Raw genomic sequence first — 16,030 nt, forward strand, 5'->3', positions numbered from 1 at the left:
GGAAAACTGGATATTTTTGTGCACATCCAGTTGCCTACCCCTCAAAGAATTCCATACAAACCATTAGCATTATCCTTTCCTGCTTAATATTTCAAGTCTTTACTCTGGCTTAATTTGAAGGTTGTGACAGCCAAGCCAGACTTCTTTTCAGATAGGACCAGAAATGGTGTAGACTTAATGGTATAGGTAAATGGTGAGAAACTAATAACATACTGTAGATACCTACTCCTGTTTTCTCTTGAATGACTGGAATTTCACTCATGGAACTTCTTCACTCTTGTCATTTGCAAGACATAGAAGGAAGTTGTCTCTTCCACAAATGTATGTAGAGTAGCTATATCATATGATTATGATTTTATTTTATTTCCATGAATGATTTTCAACTAAGCAACTAATCAACTAAACTGTTGCGCGTGGCTCATTATTAAGCACCGCACCAGCGAGTGCACAATATCCCATGAAAACAGTTGATCACTGGACAGGACATTATGACGTTTATTCACCGAATCTTCAAACAAAAATAGTTTTGTGCAAATCCAATAAATCCTCACTGTTACTTTAGTGCTGAAAGACGGTGATTAATAAATAAGCTAAAACAGAACAAAAGTGAGTTCAGTTCATTAAACCTCCTGTAATCTCTCAGGGAGAGTGTGCTTGCAAACCTCTATCTCATGTTAGGTGGGAATCTGAGAGCAAGATGTTGGATTCTGTTTAAATGTTCTCCCTGAAGAGCAGCAGACATATCTTGCAGAGAGCTATCAGAATCTGTTTGCTATTTGGGGGATGTAATAATTATCCCACAAAAGAGAATATTGTTGTGATTGCAAATTCATTTTTGGAGCTCAGCTTTATGGAAAACTGGATATTTTTGTGCACATCCAGTTGCCTACCCCTCAAAGAATTCCATACAAACCATTAGCATTATCCCTTCCTGCTTAATATTTCAAGTCTTTACTCTGGCTTAATTTGAAGGTTGTGACAGCCAAGCCAGACTTCTTTTCAGCTAGGACCAGAAATGGTGTAGACTTAATGGTATAGGTAAATGGTGAGAAACTAATAATATACTGTAGATACCTACTCCTGTTTTCTCTTGAATGACTGGAATTTCACTCATGGAGCTTCTTCACTCTTCTCATTTGCAAGACATAGAAGGAAGTTGTCTCTTCCACAAATGTATGTAGAGTAGCTATATCATATGATTATGATTTTATTTTATTTCCATGAATGATTTTCAACTAAGCAACTAATCAACTAAACTGTTGCGCGTGGCTCATTATTAAGCACCGCACCAGCGAGTGCACAATATCCCATGAAAACAGTTGATCACTGGACAGGACATTATGACGTTTATTCACCGAATCTTCAAACAAAAATAGTTTTGTGCAAATCCAATAAATCCTCACTGTTACTTTAGTGCTGAAAGACGGTGATTAATAAATAAGCTAAAACAGAACAAAAGTGAGATTTGAAATGATAATGGCGGCTGGTGTGGCAGGAGCTCCCACAGTAGACAGACGTCCAGCTAAGGATGCCACCTGCAGGAACTGCCAAAAGAGAGTTTGCATCTGTCTGTCAGTCTAATTCTGTAGTGGCAGAAGTGTTACAAGAGGACATGGAAATTGCAATCCTTGGATCATTAGATGATGGTAAGGGGCAGCCATGGGTAACCCATAAAAAAAATCTGGAGCTGACGTGACTGTGATTCCAGAATGCCTATACCAAGACCTGCATGCAGCTTCTCCACTGGAAAAGATTAATAAAGTGCTCCAGGGACCAGACCGCACCCCACTGGACGTACGGGTCGTAGGTGAGAAGTCCACGCAGCAGACGTGGCCTCAGAGCGACCTTACTTGGCCTCAACGCAGTCGACACTGCCTCCTGCAGCCTAGAACGAGAAGTGAAGCAGAGCTTCCCCACCCTGTTTGAGGGTATTGGCAGACTTGAGGGGGATTATCACATAGCCCGCACACCAGATGCAACACCCTTCGCTCTCTCCACACCCAGGCGTGTTTCTCTCCCTCTCTTGTCGAGAGTGAAGGATGAACTTACCCGGATGGAGAAGTTGGGCGTCGTCTCACGAGTGGAAGGGCCCAGAGCTTGGTGCGCAGGAATGGTGGTTGTGCCCAGGCAGACGGCCGGGTGAGGATCTGCATTTCATTTCAAACCTTTATTTAAAACTCGATAGGCACTGAGGTCACCCTCATTTACAGTGACGTCGAGTGTACAATAGAACAGTGAGCAAGGGCAAACAAACAGTGAGCAAGACAGGATTAAAGGAAAAAACTAAAAACAATTGCAATCGGTAGAATACAGTTTTTGCACCAAGAGTTTAAAGGTAGAGGCAGAGGGGAGGACCTCCAACCGGAGAGTTTGCTGCAGAGTGTTCCATGAATTAGGGGCATCAATAAAAAAGGCTGTTTTACCCAGGTCTGAACGCGCATACGGAACCCAAAGAGAAAGCCAACTATTAGATCTAGTCACATAAGTACCAAGACTCCAGTCCAATAAAGATGAGATATAAGGAGGAAGCTTGCCACAGATGGCCTTGAAAACAAACAAGTTCCAGTGGTAACTGCGCCTCAGAGAAAGAGAGGGCCAGCCAACCTTGTCATAAAGTATGCAATGGTGAATGTCATAACTGTCCCCGGTAATAAACCTTAGAGCTGAGTGATAAACTGAGTCCAATTGTTTCAATGTAGATGAAGCTGCATGCCTATAGATAACATCACCGTAATCGAATACGGACAGGAATACCGTCTCGACAACTCTCTTCCTACAAAGCAAGGGGAAGCTAGACTGATTACGGTAAAGAAAGCCCACCTTTTGCCGAAGTTTGGAGGCGAGGCCGTCGACATGCGTTTTGAATGATAGCTTCTCATCCAACCACAGCCCAAGATATTTGTAGTCGGTAACTCTCTCAATGGAGGAGCCGTCAACTGTGGATATAAGAAGCTTTGTAAGGTCCACATTTCTAGCCCTAGTAAACAACATGAATTTCGTTTTCTTCGAGTTGAGGACTAGCTTATGCCTCGAGAGGGCGTCTTGCAGTGAGTTAAAGGCTAGCTGCAAGTTGATAGTAGCAGCATGTGGGGAATCAGCTGTACTATAAAGAATGGTATCATCGGCATATACATGGACGTGGCAACCGGTTAGCGAAGATACCAGTTCATTAATATAGATGGTAAAAAGTACAGGGCCCAGCACCGAACCTTGAGGGACACCCTTTGTAACCGTTATGAAATCCGAATTGCCACGTGAAGATTTTATACACTGACGCCTGAGGGAAAGGTAGTCAGTGGTGATCGACCGTGTCAAATGCCTCCGAGAGGTCGACAAAGAGGGCTGCGCAGTGGTTCCTCTTATCCAAGGCCGAGACTATGTCGTTAGTTACAAGTGTGATAGCAGAGATGGTACTATGGATAGGTCTGACACCGGATTGATGGGGACTAAGAATTGAGTGGCTTGATAGAAAGCGTTTCAATTGAGAATTGACCAAGGTCTCAAGTACTTTAGACAGGCATGGGAGAGTGGAAATCGGTCGATAGTTATCCGGATCAGTCCTATCACCCCCTTTGTGCAAAGGAATGACTCGCGCAGACTTCCAGACCAACGGAAATACACCAGAGGAAATGGAAAGTTGTAAAAATGTAAGTTAGCGGCACGCTGATAATTGGCGCAGCCAATTTTATAAAAAATGAGTCTAGTTTATCCTCACCAGAGGATGATTTGGGGTCAATAGTTTCTAAAACCTTGAGGACCTCCGCGAAAGTAAATGGTTGAAAGGTGAAAAGGGGGACACGGTCCACAAGGGCAGTATAATCAGAAACCACCATAGAGGGGTGTCCAGGGTACAACCTATCAAATAGGTGACCAGCTTCGGAGAAGTGTTTATTAAAAGCAAGGCGAATGTCGCTAGGATCAGAGATCACAGAGTCATTTACATTAATACTAAGGGGCAGAGCACTGGAAGGACGATTTTTAGTCAAATTAATTGCATTCCAGAATTTGGCAGGGTTAGAGTATGAGGTGGTTATCAGATTCAGGAAATATTCGGATTTAGCCTTCCTTACAGCTGAAGTGCACTTGTTTCTGAGCTGACTGAAGTACAGCCAGTGTTGGGGGACACCAGTACGTCTGGCACGGGACCAGGCACTATTTCTGTTATTAAAGAGGGTAGATATCTCATGAGTAAACCAAGACACTACTCTACTTTTTATCCTACTGGTTTTAAAAGGGGCGTGCCTATCCACAACGCAATTAAATGTACATACAAAGGATTCGAGAGCGTCCTCAATGACATCGAAAGAGCCCACGCAACCCCAGTCGCAGCCATCCAGCTCCCTCAGGAACAACTCTGCATCAAAGCGTTTGAAGTTCCTCTTGGTTATCACCTGAGATGTAGTCTTCTTTAACCTCACATCTCTCACACAGGCAACAGGACAATGATCGCTGACTCCCAGGTCAAAGACACCACTAGTATATTTGCTGGCCTTATTTGTTAAAATTAAGTCTAATAATGTAGATTTCGAGTCATCGTTGAGGTTTGGTCTAGTTGGTTCTAAAATCAATTGTGAAAGGTTTATGCTGCAAGCAAGATCTTTAAGCTGCGAGCCAGTTAATATTGAGATCACCCAGAACAAGTACTTCATTGTCAATATATTTTGAAAGCAGGTTAACTAGGGTGTCAGTGGCGTGAGATTCGGCAGAGGGAGGGCGATAGATACCAACTACCGTCAGAGGGTCTGGGCCATGATGGATTTTCAGAGCCAGAAATTCAAAGCAGTCAGGAATTTAAATTGCATGTAAAATGGAAACTGAAAGATGTGACTTAACATATATACCAATACCACCCCCCCTTCCCAAACGATCCATTCTAAAGAGATTATAATCCTGAATATTCACGTCAGAGCTATCAACATTCATCCTGAGCCAGGTTTCACCCAACACAACAATATCAGGGGAAGTTTGCTCTATTAATACAACCAAGTGATCAAGATTTCTACGCAAACTACGGATATTCCAGTGAATTTTACTCCCACTTTCTGCAGAGTCTATGCTCCTGAAGACTTTCATCACTCGGTTTGGCCACTTCTGCTTCCGGAGATCCTTTTGGAATCAGTTCAGCCCTAGAACACTTATAACAACGCATGTCCCAGCTCCTGGAAGGTCTGGAAGGGACTCTATGCCACATGTATGATGTGTTTGGGGCTACACAGGCCCAACATGATACATGTCTCATGGCAGTTCTCAAGCGCCTCCACCAGTCAGGACTCACACTCAACCCCAAGTGTGAGTTCTCAAAGAGGCAGGTGAAGTTCTTGGGCCAGGTCATTGATGGAGAAGGTGTCAGAGCCGACCCTGACAAGGTCAGGGCCCTCACCCACATGGGCCTTGTGACACACCTGGGGAAATACATCCCAAACCTTGCGGAAACGCCACTCAGGGACCTCCTGAACAAAGACACCTCCTGGTACTGGGGCCCACAACAGTGCCACGCCTTTACGGACATAAAGAACAAACTGTCGACCCCACCTGGCCTAGCCTTGTATGACTCCAGTAACAAGACCAAGGTCTCAGCAGATGCGTCCTCCTATGGTCTGGGGACAGTCCTCCTTCAATGGCCCGAGACACAGACTGGCGCCCCGTGGTGTATGTTTCACGGGCTCTCACGACCACAGAACAGCTCTATGCACAGATTGAAAAGGAGGCTCTGGCTATAACGTAGGCATGCGAGCGTTTCATAAATGGTAAAATGGTAAATGGACTGTACTTATATAGCGCCTTTATCCAAAGCGCTTTACAACGGCCTCTCATTCACCCATTCACACACACATCAAGGACTTCCTGCTTGGCATGACTTTCAGGTGACCTCGCCATAGCCCAGGGCCTACTGCTTAAGGGCAACAGATTGGTTATTCTTGCTTCAATGCAGACGGACATACTGAACAAGATCCATGCAGGCCAAGGCATCACCAAATGCTGGTGTGCTCCGTCTGGTGGCCAGGACTCAGTAAACAGCTACAGGACGCTGTGGAAAAGTGCCAAATATGCACCCAGAACAGACTGCAACCCCTGAGCCACTCCTACCTGGAAACATACTTGACGGTCCCCTCCAAAAGGTCAGGGCTGACTTCTGTCATTTAGACGGCTCCACTTACCTCATCACTTCTCACGGTTCATTGAGGCTGCCAAGCTGCAGTCCACCACCTCCTTGGCAGTTGTCGAACGCCTTAAGTCATGGTTCGCACGCAATGGAGTTCCTCTTACAGTGGTCACGGACAATGGACCCCAGTTCTCCTCTGAGACCTTCCATCATTTCTCAAGAGCCTGGGACTTCACCCAAGTGACCTCTAGCCCACTATATCCACAAAGTCACGACGCAGCAGAGAGGGCCGTTCAAACTGTGAAGCAACTCTTCAAGAAATCATCTGACCCATACCTGGCACTCCTGGCCTATCGCTCCACCCCCCTCGCCAGTGGATTTAGCCCATCCGAACTCCTCCAAGGACGGAGGACTCCAATCTCCGCACATCGGTGCCTGCCCACCCTTCACTCCTCCAGCCAGGTTGGCCCGATCTCTCAACCTTCAAGAGAAAAGACCAGCAGTCAAAGCAGAAAAAGAAAGCTCACTTTGATACCCGTCACAGGGGCAAACTGCTGCCAGCACTCAGCTCAGGTGACTGTGTCTGGGTTCGAGACTAAATCAAAAGGTACTGTGCAGCGAGAAGCTGACACGCCACGGTCCTATTATGTTTAAGTGAGGAGAAACCGATCCTGTCCTGCCCGATCCAGTGGACGACACGCTGCCTCCTACTCACCCTGGGACAGCCTCATCCACACCTGCCCCCCGCCTGTATCCTGAGAGTGTGCGGGGTCCCCCAATACACTTACAAGACTTTGAGACTAATGTAGGTTAACAAAGAGGCACTCACATGGGCAGAATAATCCCAGAGACCCTCCGATTCAGGGTCAGGTAGTCCACCCTGGCCCTGAAGAAAGGAATGGTAGCTATTGTGTTCTTGGATATAAAAGAGAGAGAGAGAGAGAGAGAGAGAGAGAGAGAGAGAGAGAGAGAGAGAGAGAGAGAGAGAGAGAGAGAGAGAGAGAGAGAGACGTGACGCATGCTTAGTTGTACAACTTTTTTTTTAAATTGTTTTTAAAGTAGCCTATGTTTAGTTGTACATCCTGACAAGTCATGTTATGTTTAGTTGTTAAAAATAAAGAAAGGGAGATGTGGTGGTAGCTGTTGCATGGAGGCCCCGGCAGGGGGCAATGTTGGTAGGGTGTGGTTGGTTGTAAAAAGGGGCTGCATTAAAGAGGGGCTTTTAGTCAGGTGTTTGCCTGAGATACATGTCTCCATCTCCATCATTGTCAACCTCTTCACACATTTAAATGTTGTTTATACCGGGGAGGGGTTTCAAGGTGAAAGACTGACACCTGCTTCGCAGACAGATGTCTTCATAGTCTGGCGACTTTCTCAAGTTTAAATCAGCTGTAGCCTAACTTTCATACTATATGTCTTATAAAGATTCACCAAGACCACGAATTACAGCTATTTCCTCTTCAGGAGACTGAGTATTAACAATGTGTATTGACTGAGTATTATTAAAACATTACATTTACATTTTTAAATACATTTCCAATGAGATCCCCTTTACTACAAATCTTAATCAGTGAATGAATGAATGAATGAATGAATGGACTTTATTGTCATTGCTACAGTACAGGTACCAAACAACGAAATTTAGGAGGGGTGGCTCCCCTGGTGTTAGGAAAGGGGAAAAAAACACTTTTAGAAAAAAAATCACAAGAAGGGAAGGAGCTGGTTTACATAAATAAAGGCTATGTACACTATCCACTGTACTATACTGTACAGACAGACGACTAGGGTTGTCATATTGCACAATAGTATTATTCCACATTTATTTAAAGTGTCGCAGTTTGCAGGCTTGAAATGTACATGTTTGTGCCTCAGCACTACACCTGATTTCTTCCGTCCAGCAGCTGCCATCAATCCGTCCAGACTGTCCAGGGCCCTGAACCTAGGTATTTGCTGTGTTCAGGGCCTAGACGGCCCTGTGGTAGAAGCTGTTCTTCAGTCTGTTTGTCCTTGCGCCCAAGGTCCTGAACCGCCTTTTCGAGGGCAGCCTGGTAAAGTGTACGTACCCAGGGTGGGTCGGGTCCCTGGAGATCTTGGAGGCCTTCCTGAGACAGCGTGTGTTGTACAGCTCTTCCAGAGAGGGGAGGGGGGCGCCGGTGATCTTCTGTGCTGTTCTCACGACTCTCTGTAGCGCATTTCTCTCCGCTGTTGTGCAGCTGGAGAACCAGTTGCAGATGCCGTAGGTGAGGATGCTCTCCACTGCGCCGCGGTAGAAGGTCACCAGTATCTCCTGCTTGCTGTGTTCCTTCCTGAGGACTCTCAGGGTGTATAGCCGCTGTTGTGCCCTCTTGATGGTGTCTTTTGTGTTTTCCTTCCAGGTCAGGTCATCCCGCATGTGCATCCCCAGGAATCGGAGGGTCGAGACTCTCTCCACGCTCTCTCCGTCGATGAGCAGGGGCTGGATCTCGGACTTTTTCCTCCTGAAGTCTACGATGATTTCCTGGGTCTTTGACTTGTTCAGCAGCAGGTTGTTAACCTTGCACAGCTTGCTCAGTTGCTCTACCTCATCCCTGTACGCCGCCTCGTCCCCCCCCCGAGATGCATCCCACCACGGTGGTGTCGTCTGCAAACTTGACGATGGAGTTGCTGGGGTGGACAGGGGTGAAGTCGTAGGTGTAGAGGTTGTAGAGGATGGGGCTTAGCACGCAGCCCTGGGGGGACCCAGTGCTGAGTCTGAGGGCTGAGGAGGTGTGGGGGCCCACCCGCACCCTCTGGGGGCGGTCGGTCAGGAAGTCCTTGATCCACGCACATATAGAGTGTGGTAGACCCAGGTCTAGTAGTTTGGTCACTAGCCTGTCTGGAAGGATGGTGTTGAAGGCGGAGCTGAAGTCCACGAAGAGCAGTCTCGCGTAGCTGTTTCCCCTCTCCAGGTGGGATAGAGTGGCAGTGCTGTCATTATTCTATTGTTTTGAATGTTTATTTCTTTTTTTCTATTATTCATTGTATTATTATATTCATTTTATCCTTTTAATTTCCATTGTAAAGCGCGTTGAACTCATATATAACTAGCTAGCGCTAGTTAGCTCGGCCCCTGGGTGAGCTAGAGAAACGCGGTCTTCACCGGGCGGTGCAGGGGACTTAGCTAACTAGCGCTAACTAGTTAAGTTTAGTTATTCCATTTGTTCGTAATTCAGTTATTTAGTTCGTCCGTTCATTCGCAATTCAGAGTCTAAGTCGTTTTTCCTTGCCACTGAAGTGGTGTTAGATCCTATTGTTTAATATAATTCATGTTGTATGCTAGTTGTTGATGTTTTTGTAAATGGGTCAATGACGTGACGTGAACATTTTGTGTCCGAATTTAATATTTTCTAAAATTAACAATTAATATATATACACATTATGTTAACTAACACTATTTTCTCTCCTTTATTGATTACACAAAGAGTTTATGGTGATTTTTTACAAATTCAGGCACTTTCAGCTCTTTAAAGGGTTGAAAAGTCATTCGGTACAACCGTCCGAACACAAATGCAACCAGCTAATGTGCCATTAAAATATCTAAAACTATTATATAAACATTCTGGCATGATTTTACAAGGGTTTATAACAATATACTGCAAAATGGTTAAGGATTTTAATGTAGAAATGTTTGCTTTCCTCAAATCACTTTTGTCACAAAAGAAATATTTCACTGATATAATTCGGTGCAACCAATTTCAAGGCACCATTTTGGATCAAATCAACTGATAATCATCATGTGACAGGATATTACATCATTAAGACCCCTGCAGCAGACCCTCTGAGTGAGAAGAAAAGTAGCCAGCTCTCTCTTGATAAATGCACTTTTCCGACACATTTCGAAATTGAAGACTGTAGAAGGCTCTGGAACAATAACGGAAAAGGATAAAATAGCTGAAGAATTCGTAAAATATTATGAGAACCTTTATAAAAACACAGGAAACATTGACCTGGGACTAATGAAAGATTTCTTACATAAGTTAAACTTAAAGCAAGTAACAAGATCAAAAAATGAACAGCTCATTAAGGACATCACAGTAAATGAAATACAACAACAAATAAATAATCTTAAAATGGGGAAAACACCAGGTGATGATGGATATACTAATGAATTTTATAAAACTTTTCAAAAACAATTGATACCACTACTTTTACAAGCATATAAGTTTGTATTACAAACGGGAAATTGGGCAACTACTTGGAACTCATCTATAATAACGGTTATACATAAAGAAGGTAAGGACGCTACTGAATGTTCGTCTTACAGGCCAATATCACTACTGAATACGGACCATAAAATAGTAACAGCCATTATTGCCAATAGGTTAAAGGACATCGTGCCAGATATAATAGACAGCGACCAATGTGGTTTTATACCAGGTAGGCTGTTGTCAGATAATATAAGGAGGACGTTAAATATAATGGACTACGCACAAAACAATGGTGCAAACCTTCTACTCTTAACACTGGATGCAGAAAAAGCATTTGACAGAGTGCTATGGCCATTCATGTTTGAAATTGTAAGAAGCTTTGGATTTCATGAGAATTTTAATAAATGGCTTCAAGGAATGTATAAAAATCCAGTGTCAAGAGTAAAAGTAAATGGCACAATATCCAGAAGATTTCCAATCTATAAAGGTACAAGACAAGGAGACCCACTCTCAGCAGTTATATTTGCTATATGCATGGAAGGACTAGCAGAAAGTATAAGGAAAAATAATACCATCAAAGGCATAACGATAAAAGAGGAACAGCACAAACTGGCATTATATGCAGATGACGTGGTTGTTTATTTAACATCACCAGCCCAATCCTTACCAAGCCTAATGGAAGCAATTACAGAATATAGTAAACACTCTGGTTATAAACTAAATGAAAGTAAGTGTGAAGTATTAACAATTGGAGAACAGATAGATTCGGAAATTAAGGAAAAATACAAGTTGAAATGGGATGCAAAGAAAATCAAATATTTAGGAATCTACCTCACTGGAGATATAACAACATTATACACCGACAATTATCAAGCCCTTGAAAATAAAATACGAGAAGATCTTAATAGATGGAAGATAACACCTGAATCCTTAATGAGTAGAGTGGAAAGCGTCAAAATGATGATCCTCCCACAGTTTCTGTTTTTATTTCAAACATTACCAGTTCCCATTCCACAGCGTAGCTTCAAAAAATGGAATACAATGCTCTCAAATTTCATTTGGAACTACAAAAGTAAACGGAAAAAACTTAGTATACTAACTCAAACCAGAGAAAAAGGAGGGTTTAATTTCCCTGATCTAAAGTCCTATTTCCATGCAACTCAAATAGATACAATAATGAAATGGATGAATAACTCGGTTCAAACCAAATGGAAAGACATAGAAAAACAAGCAATATCAATATCAATAGGAACACTACCTTTTCTGAGTCTAAAGGATATTCAAAAATATAGTGGAAATAACAGATGCATAGAAAATACCCTCAAAAATTGGAAAACTATTCGTAAAATGTATAAATGTGATGACAAATGTATTTATTTGAGAGAGATAGCCAGTGACCCAGACTTTTTACCTAATAAAACAGACAAAATATTAGAAGAATGGGCTAGGAAGGGACTACAGGTGTACTCACAGATGGTTACAAATGACATGATAGACTCATTTGAAACCTTAGTTAATAAATTTAATATAAGTAATAGCCATTTTTTTAAGTACTTACAAATTAGAAGCTACCTTATAACACAGCAGAGGAGACAGGAACAAAGATCACATATACTAATGGAATATCTGATCAAAAATAGAAACAGTGAAAAGACAAAAATCTCAAAAATTTACAAAATCATGCAAGAAATCAAGATAGAAGAAGATAACACTAAAGAAAAATGGGAAAACGAATTAGCAATAACAATTACGGATGACGATTGGAAAGAAGCATGCAAAAGAATATTTAAGACAACACAATCAAAATTCTGGAAAGAATTTGCTTGGAAAATAAATATGAAGATCTTCCTAACACCGAAAATGTTGTCAAAATATAGGCCAACAGGCAATGCAGAATGCTGGAGGAAATGTACGGAACGAGAAGCCAATCACATACACATTTTCTATACATGCCCTAAATTGAAAAGGTTTTGGGAGGCAGTTCAAGTAAAAATAAAAAATACATTTACCTTACAAAATCCTATACATCCAGTCAATATTATACTCGGCCTTATTCCATTAGATATATACAGAGAGGGAGATAAATATTTGTACACCATACTACGTATCGCGGCTTTAAAGCAAATCACACGTAAATGGTTGGACTTAAACCCACCATCTGTTAATAATTGGAAAAAAACTGTTGAAGAGATAAAAGAAATGGAAAGAATTACTTGCAAAGTGGGAGGCCGTGAAGAGCAATTCACTATGAACTGGAGTAAATGGATCGAATGAATGAGTAGGAAGGAAGCCCCCCCCCCTCCCCCCCCCCCGATCCCACCCCTCCCACCCCCCCTCCCTTTGTCTCTTACTTTTCTATTTCTATCCCTATAATTTCTCTCTTTCTTTTCTATATTTTCTCTCTAGTCTCTATTCTTTATTTTCTTTATTTCTTGTTCTCTTTATAAAAAATAAAAAAAGTAACAAAAATTATGCAGGATGAACTTAAACAAGTGAAGAAAACTTGTAAAGTGTGTGAAATTAACTTGTGAAATGTAATGTAAAGTCCTGCAATAAAGTATAAAAAAAATAATAATAATAAATGCACTTTTCCGCTCCCTGTTATGAATGTCCTCAAATATCACATCATTCGGTACATGGTCAACAACTTCTTGATGCCATGGTGAAGAGCTTCTTTTTGCCATGGTGAATAGCTTCTTGATGCCATGGAGAACAGCTTCTTGATGCCATGGTGAACAGCTTCTTGTTGCCATGATGAACAGCTTCTTGTTGCCATGGTGAACAGCTTCTTGATGCCATGGTGGACAGCTTTTTGTTGCCATGGTGAACAGCTTCTTGATGCCATGGTGGACAGCTTCTTGATGCCATGGTGAACAGCTTCTTGATGCCATGGTGAACAGCTTCTTGATGCCATGGTGAACAGCTTCTTGATGCCATGGTGAACAGCTTCTTGATGCCATGGTGAACAGCTTCTTGTTGCCATGGTGGACAGCTTCTTGATGCGTGCAAATCCAAAAGACTACATGAAGTCGCAGCAGCGGCTTAAATGGAGTTGCCCCTTAAGCGTTGTCGTGCAACCACAATCAAATCACATTTTATTAGTCATTTATTGCATTCAGTTGTAATAGACATACAATTGTAATATAAAAGTTAAATGTTTTTGGATCTTTCTCCACACTCAACAAAGTAGCAACAACAATTCAATAAGAAGTAATAAAAGTGACCAAGTACAATAATGCTGACTGTCACCAATGTGACAGAGGGTAGATGCAGTACATGGTAGCATGGCATAATTATGCCCTCACTCAATCCCCCTTCATAAACATTGGATAAGTGATAAGTATAACATAAACACAAATGAACTGTCAAATTGTACACAAATACCATAAAAGAAAAAAGTATCTATACTTTAGCCACAAAGCAGTGTTTGATTTCAAATCCAAACTTTTGGAATGTCGAAATGAGATAAGAAAACGTCCTTCGCTGTCCCATTACTTACACAGGCAACTGTTTATTTTCAGCATGTGCACAGAATAACAGTAGTTGGCTCAGAGCCAATTATATACATGTAATATCAAATAGTGCACATACATTTTAGAGGTGTTCTAATCACACAGTTTTGTTGGCCTCCGTCAACGCAAAGTTGCTATGAGAGCCGCTGATGCCTTGCTAGCAGTTCTCAGTCTTATTCAACAGTCGCATGGCATCCGTCAACAGGAAGTGGAGAAACTTAGGGGAAGCTGCTCTTATCGAAAAAGAATCGATCAAAATAAGCCTGGATTTTCCATTAGCGACGTTGATGGAATACCCCCCTGACTGCTTTGTTGACCTTACCATAGAAGTTGAAGTCGCTGGTGGCAATGTTGTGCTCCGTGCCGGCCCCAGGGAATAGATTTCCAGCACGTCCGTCCGTTCTTCCAAGGCCTCCGCAGATTTACTTGGAGCACCACACACAAATGTTAAGCTTTAAACTTGCACGTTCAATGTCAAGGGATAGAGTTTACTTCTTGGCTTAAATACTCCGATATGGGTTTCACAAGCACACTTAACAATTTCCACAGAAATTGTACCTCTCTAGTTCTATTATACTGTCACATTTGAGACATGAATCAGCTGTGTGGTGGTCGTGCTGGTTGCGCAGCTGGAGCCGCTCCTAGGGGTGGGGGTACTGTCACGGTTCCATCGGACACTAGGGGGCGGCATTGACCGCCATGATGGACTGATTGGCACAGAGATGCATCCTATTTTTGAATTAAGACCTTTCTAGTGAAGTTGTGTGTTTTCTGTACTCAGTGTAGTAGCTTGACATTTGGCAGAGGTCTATTTCTCTAGTGGCTCTCAAAGACTTATCCTAGTAGATTTTCTAGCATCCCGGGGAGTATTCCATCAAGGTTACATTAAAAAAATCCAGGCTTATTTTGAGTCTCACAGGAAGCCTCACGAGAAGCCTGGATTTTCCTTTAGCGACGTTGATGGAATACCTGGTTTCTTAGGTTGACTAAACCTAGTGTTTATTATTTTCCTAGAGTTCTTTCCTGTCTTACCCTGTGGAATATCTAAATAAAGTGGCCTTTGCTTTTCAACTGTATTTCCTCATCTGGTCTCCTCTCTCCTCCTGGGTCCTCCATCACACATAGAGCTTTCAGACATGACCACTCACTCTCCCATCTTACATGGAATTAACCAGATTCACATAAGAAGAAAATTCCAGAAGAATCCAAGAGGAATACTTCTAATCATGCGCACACACACTCTCTATCTCACACACACACACACACACACACACACACACACACACACACACACACACACACACACACACACACACACACAATACAGAGATCACTTGGGTGAGGAAATGATAAGATGAGTATGAATATAAAATAATTAAATATGTTAGTTTAAAAACACTAGATGTCAGTTAAATCAAAAGGAAAACGGATTATGTTTCTCTCATAATCACTCATCTTATATTAAAAGTAAAGTATAAACCATAGAAGTCCTGATAATCTCTTACAAACATGCACAGCAATCACAAGTCAGCCTGAGGTGTTTGGCTTATCCCCACATTCATGGGAGTATGTTTGATTTTATGTGGGAGAGACACACGTGGTGACTTATTTTGCCATTTAGAGCTTATTTCCTATTTCTATACAATTTAACAAGACTAATAGCTAACAATTAGAGAGCAAACATTATTTATTTTTTATCAGAGATGAAAAGTAAGAGGTAGAGATTAAAATACAGGTATATTACAATAGAATATATGTTCAATAGCACTAGAACAGAGATAAGTGAAATATCAATAAGGTATTTAATTTAAGATTTAATTTGGAATGTCCTCTCTTCAATGTCCAGGTAGTATTAGCCTTCAAAATAATACATTAATTTATTTTCATTAAGTTGATAGAGGTTTGAGTTGATAGAGGGGAGAAGGAATACATTATGGTAAACATGTCATGAGAATGTCCTCTGAAGGTATCTAGAAAGTTATTAAAAAGTTCCCCATAATGTACCCACAACCATGTAGGTCCCTAGAGTAGGTTGTGGTTGTTAGAACATCCCAATAAGGTCAAGGTTTGGACCCTAATGATGTCCTGGAGATGTCAAGGGAGTCAAAGTTAAGTAGACACGACTTTAACAGACCTCCTTGGACATGATTGTTATTGCGAGATTTTCCTTATTTCTTTCTGATGTGTAATGGTCAATAGGCTACTGCTGAAAAGAGCTGAATGTCTCCTTTAAAGGGAACCATGGTTAT

This window comes from Nansenia antarctica (genome assembly GCF_963989245.1).
Source record: "Nansenia antarctica genome assembly, chromosome: 6".
NCBI classification, from domain to species: Eukaryota; Metazoa; Chordata; class Actinopteri; order Argentiniformes; family Microstomatidae; genus Nansenia; species Nansenia antarctica.